The following is a 16,012-nucleotide window of genomic DNA, read 5'->3' as shown; positions in this document are numbered from 1 at the left end:
AATGCCTGTTTAATTCAATTGAAAATCACCTCATTATGATGTGCTAATGATGTTAATGGTTGTGCTAATTACTGACCTGCCTGTCCTAATGATCATGTTGCCTCTGGCAAGCAGGTTGCTCACATGCCTCTGTTAAACTGGCAAGTGGGTGCACTGGAGTTGGGTTGTTTCGATTTTCTACACTTTTTAACTTTTTTAACCAGGCTCAATCCCCCTGCTTTAAGGGATTAAAATACATTCCCATGTCTCACACTCAACCATAAACTTCAATACCTTCATTAACAGTGACAGTAAAGGGTATTGTTACCCTCCTTTCTGTGCAGCACTTCTGGTTACTATAATCATTAATCAAGCTTTGTCTGAACATCTACTGAGCCCAGGCACTAATAAACAGTTCCTAGGGTTTAATGGTGATCCATAGACATGTCGGTTTTTTATTGCATTAATTTTCACCGTCAATCTGCAATTAGCAGAAAGTATGACACCATGTGATGATTTTGACTATTCACAACTGTCAATTCTTAATTCCATGATTTATGCAGCTTCTGCTAATTTATTCTGGCCATTCGTTCAGGTTAACAAATGCTGTGAGGTGTCAAATTCCAGCAACTACCAGATGTTTGAATGGACATTATAAAGCAAACATATTATTGTGGCAATTAGCTGTCAGAATTTCAAAATAATATACAATTTGGCCAAAGCTGACTATTGTTTAAAAGAGATGGTAGTCTTAATTCAAAAATGCAGCTTGCTATCTCATACATTGTATTCACCAATAAAAGGAACTTAAACATTGTTTTGCCTGCTCCCATTTTAAAATAAGGAATCATACTATATTGCAACCACTGTTTTGCAAAGAGATTAATTCCTCCTTTCTTCAGCCAGTTTAATCTCAGTGTAGTTAAAAATCACACAACACCAGGTTATAGTCCAACAGGTTTAACAGGAAGCACACTAGCTTTCAGAGCGTTGCTCCTTCATTAGGTGATTGTCGCTCCGAAAGCTAGTATGCTTCCAATTAAACCTGTTGGATTATAACCTGGTGTTGTGTGATTTTTAACTTTGTACACCCCAGTCCAACACCGGCACCTCCAAGTTATAATCTCAGTGAAAGACGTCTGTGTACATTCCTGCTGACAGAATAGTGTAGTGACCCTAAGATAAATAAAAACTGACCATGCTAATCACACTTCACAGATTTACACTTTCCGTCAGTTAATCATGAAATGCCAGTGAAAAGGACAATGAAGTTTCCTGCTGGAAATCTCACATTCCCAACTCAGACAGATCAATGTCATAAAGAAGCAAACAAGGGTACTGGGAGGCAAAACAAAGAGATAAGAATGGGAGGGCAAACATCAAACTAAGGTTAAAGTAAATGTGCCTTTAAGACCAGAACAAAATGGCAATCAGCAGGACAACAGTTCTGCAAAAACAGCAAACACAGCTGTCCAAGCACTAGGAGCCTGTGATCGATTGGCCCATTCTTGCTGTGATGTTTGATGCTCTTCCCTCTGATATGATCAAGGAGATGGAGGTTGTCATGGCAGTTGGAGCCTAGAGTGAAGCAATATATTTAATCAGGCAACAGATGGGGGATTGATAGACTGTGTAGAATCCAGATTCTGTGGACAGCCTGACAGCTCTTCTATTAACTCTTACAGAAGCAATGCCCTATTTAGTAACCTCCACAGAACATTTTCCACTACCGATGGGCCCAGCAGTATTTTTCTGTCAGATTGCAATCATTCCATTCCTTTCAGGCTCAGAGAAGTCAGCCACAATGCTTGTCTTTCATTACATAATTTCTTCTTCTGTAGTGCACATCCTTGAAAGACAGATTAAGCTGTGACTTTTCAGGAATTAGGAATTTGAGCTATTCAGTATTTTTTGGAAGCAAAATGTCCTTACAATAAACATTAGTGACAAGGGGTAGAATTTTCTGTTGCTCCTGGGAAAGGGAAGATTAGTAGCAGTGGAGATCAATAGAACAGGAGGTCAAAAATCAAATTCCTGATTATAGGAGGAAAGTAATGGATTAAGTTCTTGGAATTTTGAATGTGGGATGAGTTTCCAGTGGCAAGCATCGGAAATTACTCATGCAGGCACTTGTGTGTGTTGTGTAACTATAAGGGTCAACATCACCTGAATTAAGTGTACCTTTCCAATTAAGATCCATGTGAGTGAGAAACATATGCCGTCAGATTCTTGTCTGTAAATAAGTGGTGTACATCAGGCAACAATCATCAATTTGCCTGGAACTGGAAACCAGCTGCTGGTTTCCTATGTTCAGCGACGTTGTTTCACAAGAGACCAGGAAGCTGCAGAAAAAAAGCAATGGGGAGAGAATGGCTGAGGGAGGAAAGGAAGGCAATATTGCAGACATGTCCAGATGAGGGATGGGCCTGCTACCATGGATATGGAGATTCTGTTTGTGGGGAGGAAGGGTGTTTTTCAGGCAGGGATGGTCAGGTAATGACTGTCCTAAAGGGCAAGGTTAGCACTGTCCCTGGTGAACTGAATAGGCCAAGCAATGGATAAAGTCATCAGAATGAAGGGGAAGTGAGACGCAGTAGACTGAAAGGTCCAAGGGGATGGCCATTCTGGGATTGGTGGAGTGGGAGCGGGGAAGAGTGGAATTGGTGTAGAATTGCACAGTGCAAGTGGCACTGATAACATGAAGGGTCAGGGTCAGGATGAGGGGACAACAATAGTATTGCTCCACGGAGCAAAAGCAAGTGAAGGGTGATGAGTATACAGTCAAGGGTAACAGAGGGGAATGGATTGTCAAACTGTGTAAACAGGCAGGGAAATGTTAACGGGTGAAGGTAGTGGTGGAGACTGTTTGCAAAGGGACATATGCTACTCTTAAAATTGGTCCTCAAAACACTGATACTGGTGCCAAATTGGCTGACTTAAGGAACATCCTGATACACATGCAGTAAATGCAAGGAAACATGGTCATGAATAGATCTTTGGAATCATTGTCTAAACTCAATAGCATTGCTGCACAACGTAAGGGCCTCAGACAACTGGTACCTAAGCAAGGCCAGGAGAAAGAAGAAAAGGTGAACTAAACCGCAGCTCTTGTTGACCAAGGGAAGGAGGTGGAAACCTTTTGAGCTTTGGTGGAGGAGAGAGAGGGTGGATACTGGATCATTTAAGGAAATTCAATGCTAGAAGGCTGTAAATCTAAAAATGGTTATGGGGCAAACAAAGTTTATATTGGGAAGGTCAGTCCTGAAGTCCTGAAGTTTAAGTGTATCTATGGGAAGTGCAAGCCTGATAGAGAGAGGTTGAGGTAGGTTGAGTTTTACGGAACAGGGTGTTGATGTACTGTGTTGAAGAGAATCCTGAGCTTCCCTGATGGGTGGCTCTGGCTCAAAAAAGGGGGATGTGTAATTTATGTAAGGACAAGGCATGCGTGTTGGACTGAAAGGTTTGCAGAGAGGGAGATGGAGAGACCAGATGAGGGTGAGGGTGATGCTGCTGATGAGGGTGTGGATGTGTGGAAGATGCCAGGATCATGGAATGATGTAGCAGACAGGCCCATGACAATCTCATCAGCATCAGACTCCATGCCAAGTGAGGTTTGCCACTCTAGTTTACCAGCCTCTGCTGGCTGGGATCTTGGAGTTCTCTCTTGAGTGAGACATTGTCATATCATTGCTCAAGACTTCTTAGTTTTGGTGGCTGCATTGTGCCATCCGGGCAGGAGCAAAGCATACAATGACTCAGCTGCTGTACTATTCAGACATTAGCCTCAGAGGGATGAGAATTGGGTAAACACCATCTGCTTGGTTGGCAGAGGCATCCCAAACCTACAACTTTACAAATGATGACCAAACATTAATCTTACACATGTCATGGTACTCAGAGATACCACGCACTGAAGAAGTGACATGATGAATGATGAATCCATTGGCCCATGCCATCTGAAACAGATCAAGAGTAAAATACAAGATCATTATATATGCACAAACATTGCAGCAACTAGAAACATAATCAAAATGCAACATTTTAAAAATAAAGTGAAATAGATGTATAAAGAAACAAGATTCATGTTTGCAGTGAAACATCTGTTTTATCTTAAAGCTCTTATTATTACTTTTTTAAAATTACTATACCTCTATGCAGTCCTAACAGCCACAGGCAATGTGCAGATAGTCTGTTAACTGCTGTACTCTGTAGTGTGAGATGATTTGTGGGCGTCCTTTTATGGTCTGAGACTCCAGTATGCAATGCACCTCCCACACAGGTACAGATACACTCTCCCCTGCCTGACCTGCTGCTTGTGGTAATGGTTGAGTGGAGGATATACCGGGCAATGGAATTTTAGATAGATTTTGTAAATATCCCAAAAAGGTTAGTAAACACAATTAGAGTGCATTGACTAGGGAGTAGTATACAGGCCTGGATGGCATGGTGGCTTAGTGGTTAGCACTGCTTCCTCACATCACCAGGGATTTGATTCCACCCTTGGACCCTCTGTGTGGAGATTTGCACAATCTCCCTGTGTCTATGTGGGTTTCCTCCCACAGTCCAAAGATGTGCCAGTTAGGTGAATTGGCCATGCTAATTTACATATATTATCCAGTGATGTGCAGGTTGGAGGATTGGACATGGGAAATGCAGGGTTATAGGAATAGGGAGGGTCTGGGTGGCACTTTGTTCAGAAGGTACATGTGATTCGATGGGCTGAATGGCCTGCTTCTGCACTGTAGAGATTCTATGGAATTTATGATTGGTTAATGGAATGTAAACATGCAGTCAGTATAAATGCAGACATTTCTGGAAAAGCTCTAGAAGGTCCAAAGAAAGAATGATTGGACCCAAACTGTTAACTGATTTCTCTTCAGAGATGCTGCCAGACCTGCTGAGCTTCTGCAGCAACTTCTGTTTTTGTTTCTGATTTCCAGCATCAGCAGTACTTTCGTATTTCTTTTCAGTCAGTATAAATAGGTCAGTCTTAGGTTGACACAGTGCGTGCTTAATGGGTGTGAGGCCTACCCATATTTTGTTTGGAAATATAAACTGGAAAATTGAAGTTTAGATCATCAGCTGTTTATTTCACAGCTGGAACGAATAGTGGGGCATGTGGTATTCTTTTGATCAAATTGAATTGATACTTTTGTACAAGCACCAGATATCTTCAGAGAATAGCGAGTAACTACTGAGCACCAGCATTTTGGATTGGTTTCAAGTAATGGTTTGTCACAGAACTGAGAGAGACATAGTGTCTGGTGACTCAAACCATCAAGTCTGCCAGCAAAAATAATCTCTGTCTCTCAGTCTGAGTGGGAAAATTAACAACACTCAAAGACTTAGCAAAAATAAAGAAACCTTCTAACTCAAGCCAAGACCTAGGTCCAAATGATTGGCTATCGATTTGAGGATCACCCAGTCAACACAAACATGGTATCATGGCCTTAAACCAATAAAGGAATTGTGAGAAAGTCTTCTGATTCCAACCCCCTTTTAACTTGCGCTTTGATCAATAAACATTGCGCTTTTTTGCTGATATACTATCAACCCCAATATTCCTCTGTGTCTGGTTTGATCTTGTCTATCCTGCGTGTGCCTGGATCAGTGTGTTTGGATTTAATTGGGAAGGTGATAGGCTGAGTGGTATAAACACCAGACTGTTAATCCAGGTAACATTCCGGGTATCTGGGCTGGAATCCCATCATGACAGATGGCAGATGGTAGATTTGAATTCAATAAAAACTTGGATTTAAGAGTCTAATGATGACCATGAATCCATTGTCAACTGTCAGGAAAATACCCATCTGCCTCACTAATATCCTTACCTGGTCTGGCCTACATGTGACTCCAGATCCACAGCAATGTAGTTGACTCTTAACTGCCCTTTTGGATGGGAAATAAATGCTGGCCTGGCCAGGGATGCCATCATACCACGAATGAATAAAAAACAGGAGTATTGTACAAGTTTGCAATGGTAATTAATAATCTGTTTTCCCATATGTTACAGAATACGTCTATTATGATGGTAACATTTCTGGTTTTCTTGTTAGTGATGAAAGCTGGTATGAGATTCTTTTATGGTCTTATTCTTTTATTGTGGTTACAATCAGAAAAGATCCACCCAGAGATTAATTTGGTCATTTTACACACTGGTGTTGACTTGTGGAATAATGGAGGTTGTTTTCCAGCACACTCAGCATCATGAAATGGGGTTCCACAGAAATCAGTGCTTGAGCCCGGGCTACATGCAATCTATGTCAATGATTTGGATGTGGGAATCGAATACAATATTTCCAAGTTTGTGGATGACATAAATCTTTATTTAGACAAAGGTATATAATGCTATTATACATCACAATTGATTCTGCTTCGTAGCACTAATGTACAACTCGATGGAATGAGTGTTTTGAAGTACAAAGACGCTTTCAGGGAATTTGCACAGGCTGAGTGAATGGGCAAGAGCATAGCAAACGTGGCACTGTGGGTGGCATGGTGGCTCAGTGGTTAGCAATGTTGCCTCACAGGGCCAGGGACTGGGTTCGATTCCAGCCTCAGACAACTGTCTGTGTGGAGTTTGCACATTCTCCCCATGTCTGCGTGGGTTTTCTCCGGGTGCTCCAGTTATCTCCCACAGTCCAAAGATATCCAGGTTAGGTGAATTGGCCATGTTAAATTGCCCATAGTGTTCAGGGATGTGCAGGTTAGGTGCATTATTCAGCGGAATGGATTGGGGTGTGATACTCTTTGAAGGGTAGATGGACTTGGGCTGAAGGGCCTGTTTCCACACTATAGGGATTCTAATTCTAAATAAAATATCATATGAATAAGGGTGAGGTTATCCATCTTGGTAAGAAGAATGAGGGTGAGACTATTTCTTAAGTGGTGAGAGATTGAGAAATGTTGGTCTCCAAAAGAAGCTGGGTGGTCTTGTAAATATGCCGCTGAAAGCTAACATGCAGATACAATAAGTGAATAAAAAGCCAATGATTTTTTTGCCCTTCATCACAGGAAGTTTTGAATACAAGGAGATATCTTACTTCATCTGTACTCTACATACCTTGGTGAGACCCCATTTGGAGTACTGTATGCAGTTCTGGTTCCCTTGTCTCAGGAAGGACATATTTGCCATTGGTGATTTATAGCGAAGGTTCATCTGATTGATTCCTGGGATGGTGGAACTGTCCAAGAAGAAAGAGTCAGGTGAAAGGACTTACATTCTCAGGAAGAATGAAAGGCCCACTCTCTGAATAGTAGGAAATTCTTAAAGGGCTAGACATTGTAGATGCAGAAATATCAGGTGGAATCTTATTCAGGCCTGAAGAACAAATGGTGGGAGCATTGTATGGGAAGTCAGTGAGGCCGACCTCAACATTGGGAGCAAATGGCTACCTCTTTTGACTAAGTTACCCGCATTGAGGTGAGTTTCTCACTCAGGAGTGACAAGTTGCCTATTAAGGGGGATTATGTCTTGTTATCAACCTTATTAATGATGATCTTACTTAATTTATATGCAGCTTTCCATCCTCATACTCGCCAAACTAGACACAGGCAATTGTTGACATGGAAATCAAAGTGGGTACCGGGTGAATTAAGCTTGCTGCTTGCTCTGAAGGACTTCCATGTTGGACTCTGGGCACCAAAATGTCAGGGCATGCTCCATGGGTATCCACATCTCCTCAGACGTGCTAGGCTGTAAGAATCCTCATGGTACATCTCCAGTCGGCTCACAGGATGCTTCTAAACTTTGTTGCTGCATCTCTGGGTGTCATCATAGTGCTTTTGCAAGGATAGTTTGTGCTCAGGGATGCATACCCTGCTCATGGATTGGACTAGGCTAAGTCTCTGGTCTCCTCGCTTCCTTGCTACAAGCCTACCTGGATGCTGAGAGCATCCCTGCCTGACCTGGCTTTTTTGGGTCCAGCCTCTCAGCCAGAGAAAAGAAAATCAGAGAACTGCTGTTGTGCCTTGCAGTTTGGCAAAGACACAAAGCCAGAAAGCCATGGTAGACAGCAGACCCCAGTCAAGTCAAAGGAGCTGGCTTTCAGTCGGGGGTCCCAGTGCAGGAAGTCAAGAGCTACCTCTAATACTAGTCAAGGATTTTGGACACAGTCAGCCACTCAAGGTGGTCAGATCCATGAAGCTCTCCACATAAAGGGTGAAGAACTGAATGAAGGTAGTTCATCATGGCTCTTGTTGCTCGATTGGGTATGTTTTCCTGCCGGAATGAGAGAGAAGCAGATAGTAGGGTGATGAAAATGGATGGCACAGCTTTTACTTTTCCTGCAAGTGGGGAGGTCCTCCAAATGAATGAGTGGGCAGTGCAGAGGACATGCAGGATTCATGTGGTTGTGGACTGGGATGGCTGTCATCGAGTGAGGGAAGATGTTGGAGGCAATAGAAAGCATGGTAGAGCATGACCCTTAGTGGGAGGTGGGTGCAATAGCAGAGATAGAGTCTGTGTGAGGAGAGAAGGTGGTGGCACTTGCACTGGCAGAGTAGAGAAGGTCGTTGACTTTCTCCCTGCAGTGCTGGGCATTTTTCCAGATGGCTGAAACAGCACTGATCCAGGGCTGATTTCACGGTCTCCCTGCTGGTCCTCGGGGAGATGACATCTCACATTGGCACGATCCTATCCATCAAGACTTTCAGGTTCTCACCCACAATAATGTGCCAAATTCCCCTCGTCTGCCATTTCCAGGCAGATATCAGCAACCGTGCAATGAGATTCCAGACGGACGGTGTTTGTCCAGTTGCAATTACAGCCTTTTCAAAATGGTTCCAATTCTAGAATGCCAGTTCATTCCAGGATATCATGACAATGGTGAGATGTTCCAGATCTGATGAGGCTGAAGATGGGCTAGAATCAGGAGGATAGTTACTTATTGAGGCAGGTTTGGTAAAATATGAGGAAAAAAATACACTAGGCCTCACGGTGAGAAAGCCTACATGAGTCATAGGGTCATAGAGATGTACAGCACAGAAACAGACCCTTCGATCCAACCTGTCCATGCCAACCAGATATCCCAACCCAATCTAGTGTTACCTGCCAGCACCTGGACCATATCCCTCCAAACCCTTCCTATTCATATACCCTGTCTTTTAAATGTTGCAATCATACTAGTCTCCACCACTTCCTCTGGCAGCTCATTCCATATGCATGAAATTGTTGTCCCTTAGGTCTCTCTTATATCTTTCCGCTCTCACCCTAAACCTATGCCCTCTAGTTCTGGACTCCCTCACCCCAGGGAAAAGACATTGTCTATTTATCCTATCCATGCCCCTCATGATTTTATAAACCTCTATAAGGTTACCCCCCAGCCTCAATGCTCCAGGGAAAACAGCTCCAGCCTATTCAACCTCTCCCTATAGCTCAAATCCTCCAACCCTGGTAACATTCTTGTAAAGCTTTTCTGAATGCTTTCAAGTTTCACAACATCCTTCCGATAGGAAGGAGACCAGATTTGCATGCAATATTCCAACAGTGGCCTAATCAAAGTCTTGTACAGCCGCAAGGTGATCTCCCAATTCCTGTACTCAGTACTCTGATTTATAAAGGAAAGCATACCAAATGCCTTCTTCACTATCCTATCTTCTTGCGACTCCACTTTCAAGGACCTATGAACTTGCACTCCAAGGTCTCCTTGTTCAGTAACACTCCCTAGGACCTTACTATTAAGTGTATACATCCTGCTAAGATTTGCTTTCCCAACATGCAGCACCTCACATTTATCTGAATTAAACTCCATCTGCCACTTCTCAGCCCATTGGCCCATCTGATCAAGATCCTGTTGTAATCTGAGGTAACCTTCTTCATTGTCCACTATACCTCTAATTTTGGTGTCATCTGCAAACTTATTAACTATACCTCTTATGCTCACATCCAAATCACTTATATAAATGATGAAAAGTAGTGGACCCAGCACCGATCCTTGTGGCACTCCACTGGTCACAGGCATCCAGTCTGAAAAAAATACTCCACCACCACCCTCTGTCTTCTACCTTTGAGCCAGTTCTGTATCCAAATGGCTAGTTCTCTCTCTAGTCCATGAGATCTAACCTTGCTAACCAGTCTCCTATGGGGAACCTTGACGAATGCCTTAGTGGAGTCCATATAGATCATGTCCACTGCTCTGCTCTCATCAATTCTCTTTGTTACCTCTTCAAAAAACTCAATCAAGTCTGTGCGGCATGATTTCCCATGCACAAAGCCGTGTTGACTATCTCTAATCAGTCCTTGCCTTCCCAAATACATATACATCCTCTCCCTCAGGATTCCCTCCAACAACCTGCCCAGCACAGACATCAGGCTCACTGGTCTATAGTTCCCTGGCTTGTCCTTACCACCTCTCTTAAACAGTGGCACGACATAAGCCAACCTCCAGTCTTCCAGCACTTCACCTATGACTATCAATGATATAAATATCTCAGCAAGGGGCTCGGCAATCACTTCCCTAGCTTCCCATAGAGTTCTCAGGTACACCTGATCAGATCCTGGGGATCTGTCCACTTTTATGCTTTCCAAGATTTCCAGCACTTCCTCGTCTGTAATATGGACATTTTTCAAGATGTCACCAACTATTTCCCTACATTCTATACCCATGCCCTTTTCCACAGTAAACACTGATGCAAAATACTCATTTAGTGTCTCCCCCCTCTCCTGCAGTTCCACCAAAGGCCACTTTCCTGATCTTTGAGGGGCCCTATTCTCTGCCTAGTTACCCTTTTGTCCTTAATGTATTTGTAAAAAACCCTTTGGATTTTCCATAAATCTATTTGCCAAAGCCATTTCATGTCCCCTTTTCTCCCTCCCGATTTCCCTCTTAACTATACCCCTACTGCCTTTATACGCTTCGAAGGATTCATTTGATCTATGTTTTCTATACCTTACATATGCTTCCTTCTTTTTCTTAACCAAATCATCAATTTCCTTTGTCATCCAGCATTCCCTATACCTACCAGCCTTTCCTTTCACCCTAACAGGAATATACTGTCTCTGGACTTTCATTATCTAATTTCTAAAGGCTTCCCATTTTCCAGCTGTCCCTTTATTTGTGAACATCTGCCCCAATGAGCTTTTGAAAGTTCTTGCTTAATACCATCAAAATTAGTCTTTCTCCAACTTAGAACTTCAACTTTTAGATATGAAACTCAATGCAACATAAATGTCAGCCCAAAGTTTGCCCTGTCTTGGGAGTATAGCTCCTGGGGACACAGACTCAGAATTAAAGGCAATCCATTTAGGACTGAAATAAAGGAGAAATTTCATCACTGAACGAATAGTAAATCTTTAGAATTCTTTACCCGGGAGGGTTTGGAACCTCAGTCGTTAAGTAGGTTGAAGACAGTGATTGATAAATTTCTCAATATTAAAGGCATCAAGGAATATTAGACTCATGCAGGAAGTGGAAGGTTTGGAGGGATATTGGCCAGGAGCAGACAGGTAAACTAGTTCAGTTTGGGATTATGTTCAGCATGGAATGGTTGGGCTGGAACCTCTGTTTCCAGGCTGTATGACTCTATGATGATCAAACACGATCTAGAATAATGAAGCAGACTCAAGAGGCTGAATGTGTTGAAGAGTGTGGTGCTGGAAAAGCACAGCCGATCAGGCAGCATCCAAGGCGAAGGACAATTGATGTTTTGGACATAAGAACTTTACTAGGAAAGAGGCTTGTGGGCCAGGGAGGCTGAGAGATAAATGAGAGGGTGGTGGGGCTGGGGCAAAGGTAGTTGGGAATGTGATAGGTAGATGAAGGTGGGGGTGAAAGTGTTGGGTCAGAGAGGAGGGTGGAGCAGATAGGTGGGAAGGAAGATGGGTAGGCACGACCATTCAAGAGGGTGGTGCTAAGTTGAAAGGTTGGGACTGGGATAAGGTGGGGGAAGGAGAAGTGGGAAACTGGTGAAATTCACATTGATCCCAAGTGGTTGGAGGGTCCCAAGGTGGAAGATGGGGCATTCTTCCTCTTGGTGTTGGGTGGTTTGGATTTGGTGATGCACGAGGCCCAGGACCTGCATGTTCTTGGCAGAGTGAAATGGGGAGTTAAAGTGTTCAGCCACATGGTGCTGGAGTTGGTTAATGCGGGTGTCCTGGAGATCTTGTCTGAAATGATCTGCAAATTGGCGTCCTGACTCGCCACTGTAGAGGGGACCACATCGGGTGCAACGGTACAGTAGATGATGTTTGTGGAGGTTTAAGAGGCTGAATGGCCTACTCCTGCTCCACTGTTTCAATGTTTCTAAATTTCTTTCCTCAACAACATTTCAGGCACTTGTCCTCGAAGTTTATTTGTCAACATAGACTGGAGGCATCCTCCATGGATGGCTGAGAAATTCTTGTCTCTCCATTGGTGCAGGTTCAATCCCAGTCCTCTCAAAAGTGGTCAAAGATTAATGACACTTCCACCTGCTTTATTATGCTCATTCTGATGATGAGTGGGTTTTACCTGCAAACAGGTCAAATAATTGAGTCACCTCAATGGGGTGGATACCATTTTATGAGCTCGGAAGAATGAGACAGCTCTTGAGACCTCCCACATCTCTCATGACTCGTGCACTTAAGTTGTTTGATGTCCGTACCACTGCCACTTTTCAGTGACTATGCGATGCCACTTACACTGGTGGAATGTAGTATATTGTTCATCTTCTTCTTGTACAGCACCCAGATGGTGGAATAGTTTCCATTGTGGCAAGCCTTCGCAGTGAGCTCCAACCAGATCAGATCAATCTGACAGGAAGGCATCTCACTGCCTTCCTTCATGTTGAGGGAGGTTTTCTCTTAAAATCACCTTGACTCATTGAAGAACAGACTGAGACATTTAGACATTTTACCAGTGTCTGTTTATATATACGTGAGGGAGATGCACTCTTCCCAGGGAAAAAAATGATCCACCCCAAGCTGTTGTAGAACATTAATTTTTAACTACCTGTCCATGGGTGCTACAATATTCGAGTGTACCAATTACCAATAACACGTGATTCAATTCATCCAATTGTGGTCAAGTTCCATTGATGATGTTTGAATAGTAAATGAACACCAGGGCACATGCACAGCAATGATAGAAGGTAAACAGATGGCCCATGTACTCTGCCTCTGATTTTGTTTTGAAAGGACATTTAATCTTTCTTATTGCAACATTGTGTATATTTACTTCTCCATTACAATGCCTTAATGTCTTAGGATAGCACATCTGGCCTTGTCATGGGAAAGAAGACATTTGTTTAACCCTTTTTCCTCCATCTGTTCTGCTAACATGCCTGACTCCAAGCAACCTTAATATTCTGGATTAATTTGATGATTGGACTGCTGTCCAGATCTTAGGGTTGGTTGGATCGGTCAATAAACACACCTATAAACGACTCTTTGTTAATCACACAGCAATCGTTTATTCTTTGATAAGGCCGGGCCGGTAGATTCTAATCAGCCAGAAGTATAAGGACTCCAAGACCAGCAAAAGAGTTGGACAACTTATAGTTTGCATAGGGTTTATGTACATTGTTCAGAGTCAGACATGGAGCATGATCACATGGTAACAATCAATCACATCCGGCGAGGTCCGCGTGCACTTTTGCCGTAGCCTATCATGATTTCTTGTAAACAACCTGTTCTTAGAATTGTATTTGTCCTGTCTTGTGGTTAGGGTTAAACTGTGACTTCTGCATTCACAATATTCTATCGGGCCTATATTAGTCTGTGGTTTCTTGTTTGTACTGAGTCACAAATATCTGACTGACTCAGTACAAGCCAAGTTAGCCAAGCAGAAGCCATTTTGTGCAGATCCTTCAGCCATTTTGTCCTACCTCCTAGATGCCCACATCCTCAAATTCAACTGTCTTTCTTAAGCTACATTGCTTGCTCCAAAGACTATCCTAAGATTTATTAATCATTTAACCAATTTTGTCCTTTTAACCTGGAGAACAGCATATCCTACCAATCCTGAAGAAGAGCTTGGACTGAGGTGTTGCTGAACTGTGGGTCACTCTTTGTCAGCTCTGAGACATGATGATAATGGGAGCACCATTAGATTTTAAACAGGAGCGACTAAGTGTCAACACCTCCAGAACGACAGCCAGACTGATGCTCCTGATTTGCATGAAATGAATGTTTACTGCTGATTAAATATTTCATGAAAGACTTTGACCCTGCGAAGTGACTGCAGGGGTGTTGATGTCCTGCCTGCCCCTTTTGCATAATTCACTCACTTGTCACCCATGCATAGATAATTGACTGGCCACTATATGGTCCCATGTAGCTAGCCTTCCCACTCCCAAGCAGAAGTGTCGCTCATTTCTTGTCCTGCTGCCAACAACCTTGCCACTATTGGGATATTCTATTAATGGTCTCCTTTGCTTTGGAACAATCTGTTTAACATGTGTGGAGATAATGACGAACAGACACTGAAATATTACTTTGAAAAGGAATTGCAGTTATTTAAGTTGGAGGTCTTTATATAAGCAGCATTTCTAATTTTAAAAAAAAGTTTATTCCGTGTAATAGTTCCCCTCAGTGTATACTCATGTCCTTCAAGTGGGCAGGAGGAAGAATCTTCCCAAAGGTATTTTTAATCGTCTTAATATTTAGCAGTGCAATCTCGGGAAATGTGATTTCCTGCTGGGTAACGATGCTTCTGCCAATCTTACCTTCCTATAGAGATCACACACTGCTACCACAAGCGACTTAGCATATGGAACTAATGAAACAATGGTGAAGGTGGACATCATCAAATAGAAATTGAGGCTTGGAATTTATATTGACATCACCTCAATGATCATTCTCTGTATTGCTACTCTTTTGTCCTGTGTTTGGTAATAATTAGCTTTGTGATAAAGAAAACTGTCCAATGTCAAAATGTTCTACTCTACGTTTGAGGCTGAAGTGCACATTATGGAGATACCTTTGCTTTCTGCATTCACTAACCGAGAACAAAGGGAACATAAAATGACTATAGCCCCTCTCTGGCCAATATATTAGATTTTGGCTCATTTATACCTGAACTACATTGCTTGAGCCCCTTACCTAGAAACATTTATTGACTTTAGTACTGAAGATTTCTATTGCTTTAGCAACCATTCCCTTTTAGAGATGGAGCATGAGGCAAATGACATCCCAGCTTACACTGCCTATTCAGGTCAGTCCTAACTTGTTCACCCCTAGTTTTCAGATTATCTTCCCTTCTTCCGAGCTATGCCAGTTGAAATATACTTGCCTATTGCTACCTTAATGAATCCCTAGGCCCAGGTTTTGTAATAAAATATGTTTCACTTTTCAGTTAAGTGCCTTTAACTTCTATGTGAAGGAGGTTAATGTCTTCCTTGCTTTCTATGTGACTGGCTGCCTATCTGTTTGTTGACGTAATTGCAGCTAAAGGTCAAGACGTCGCCTTGAATTTATGCCGAATTTAAACTGCTGATGGAAAAGGAGACATTTACCTCAAAGAAATTGCTAAAGCTTGTTAAAGAATTCTTTAATGTTAGCAGTGATTACAGTTGCTTCAGTGCTGACTGTAAAATCTCACCCTTGTTTAATTTTTAGATTGGATACATGATTATAGGCCAACCTCTCTTCAATGCTTTTCAAGTGATTTAGGTGATGATTCAAGTCTGGGCCAAATCTCCAAATAACCTAAATATTGAGGGATGTAACAACAAAAAAAATTGTAGCTAATTTCAGAAAAATGTTGGAATTTCCTTTAAGGCAGTCAACAAAGTCCAACTGATAGCTGGGATAAAATTAAAAGCACTTATTGTATAATTAATGTTTTACCGAGTTGGCAAATAACATCTATAATTAAAGTCTGTTAGATATATCAATGCATTTTAAATATCAGCCCCATTTGCTGTTTCCAGTTATAGAAATAGAGCTGATTAAACTTTGACTTGCTTGTCTTTCAACTGGTGTAGGAAATGACATTACCAGAGATAAGCTGATCAAGGAGAGATTGCAGAGTAAGTGACACAGACAATGGAGTAAAATATAAAACAGTTCTCAACTGCCAGCCATTGGAAATTAAAATCCTGGGCATAAATATGA

This window comes from Hemiscyllium ocellatum, chromosome 25 (assembly GCF_020745735.1).
Source record: "Hemiscyllium ocellatum isolate sHemOce1 chromosome 25, sHemOce1.pat.X.cur, whole genome shotgun sequence".
In the NCBI taxonomy this organism is placed as follows: domain Eukaryota; kingdom Metazoa; phylum Chordata; class Chondrichthyes; order Orectolobiformes; family Hemiscylliidae; genus Hemiscyllium; species Hemiscyllium ocellatum.
Note: the sequence above shows the minus strand (reverse complement) of the source record.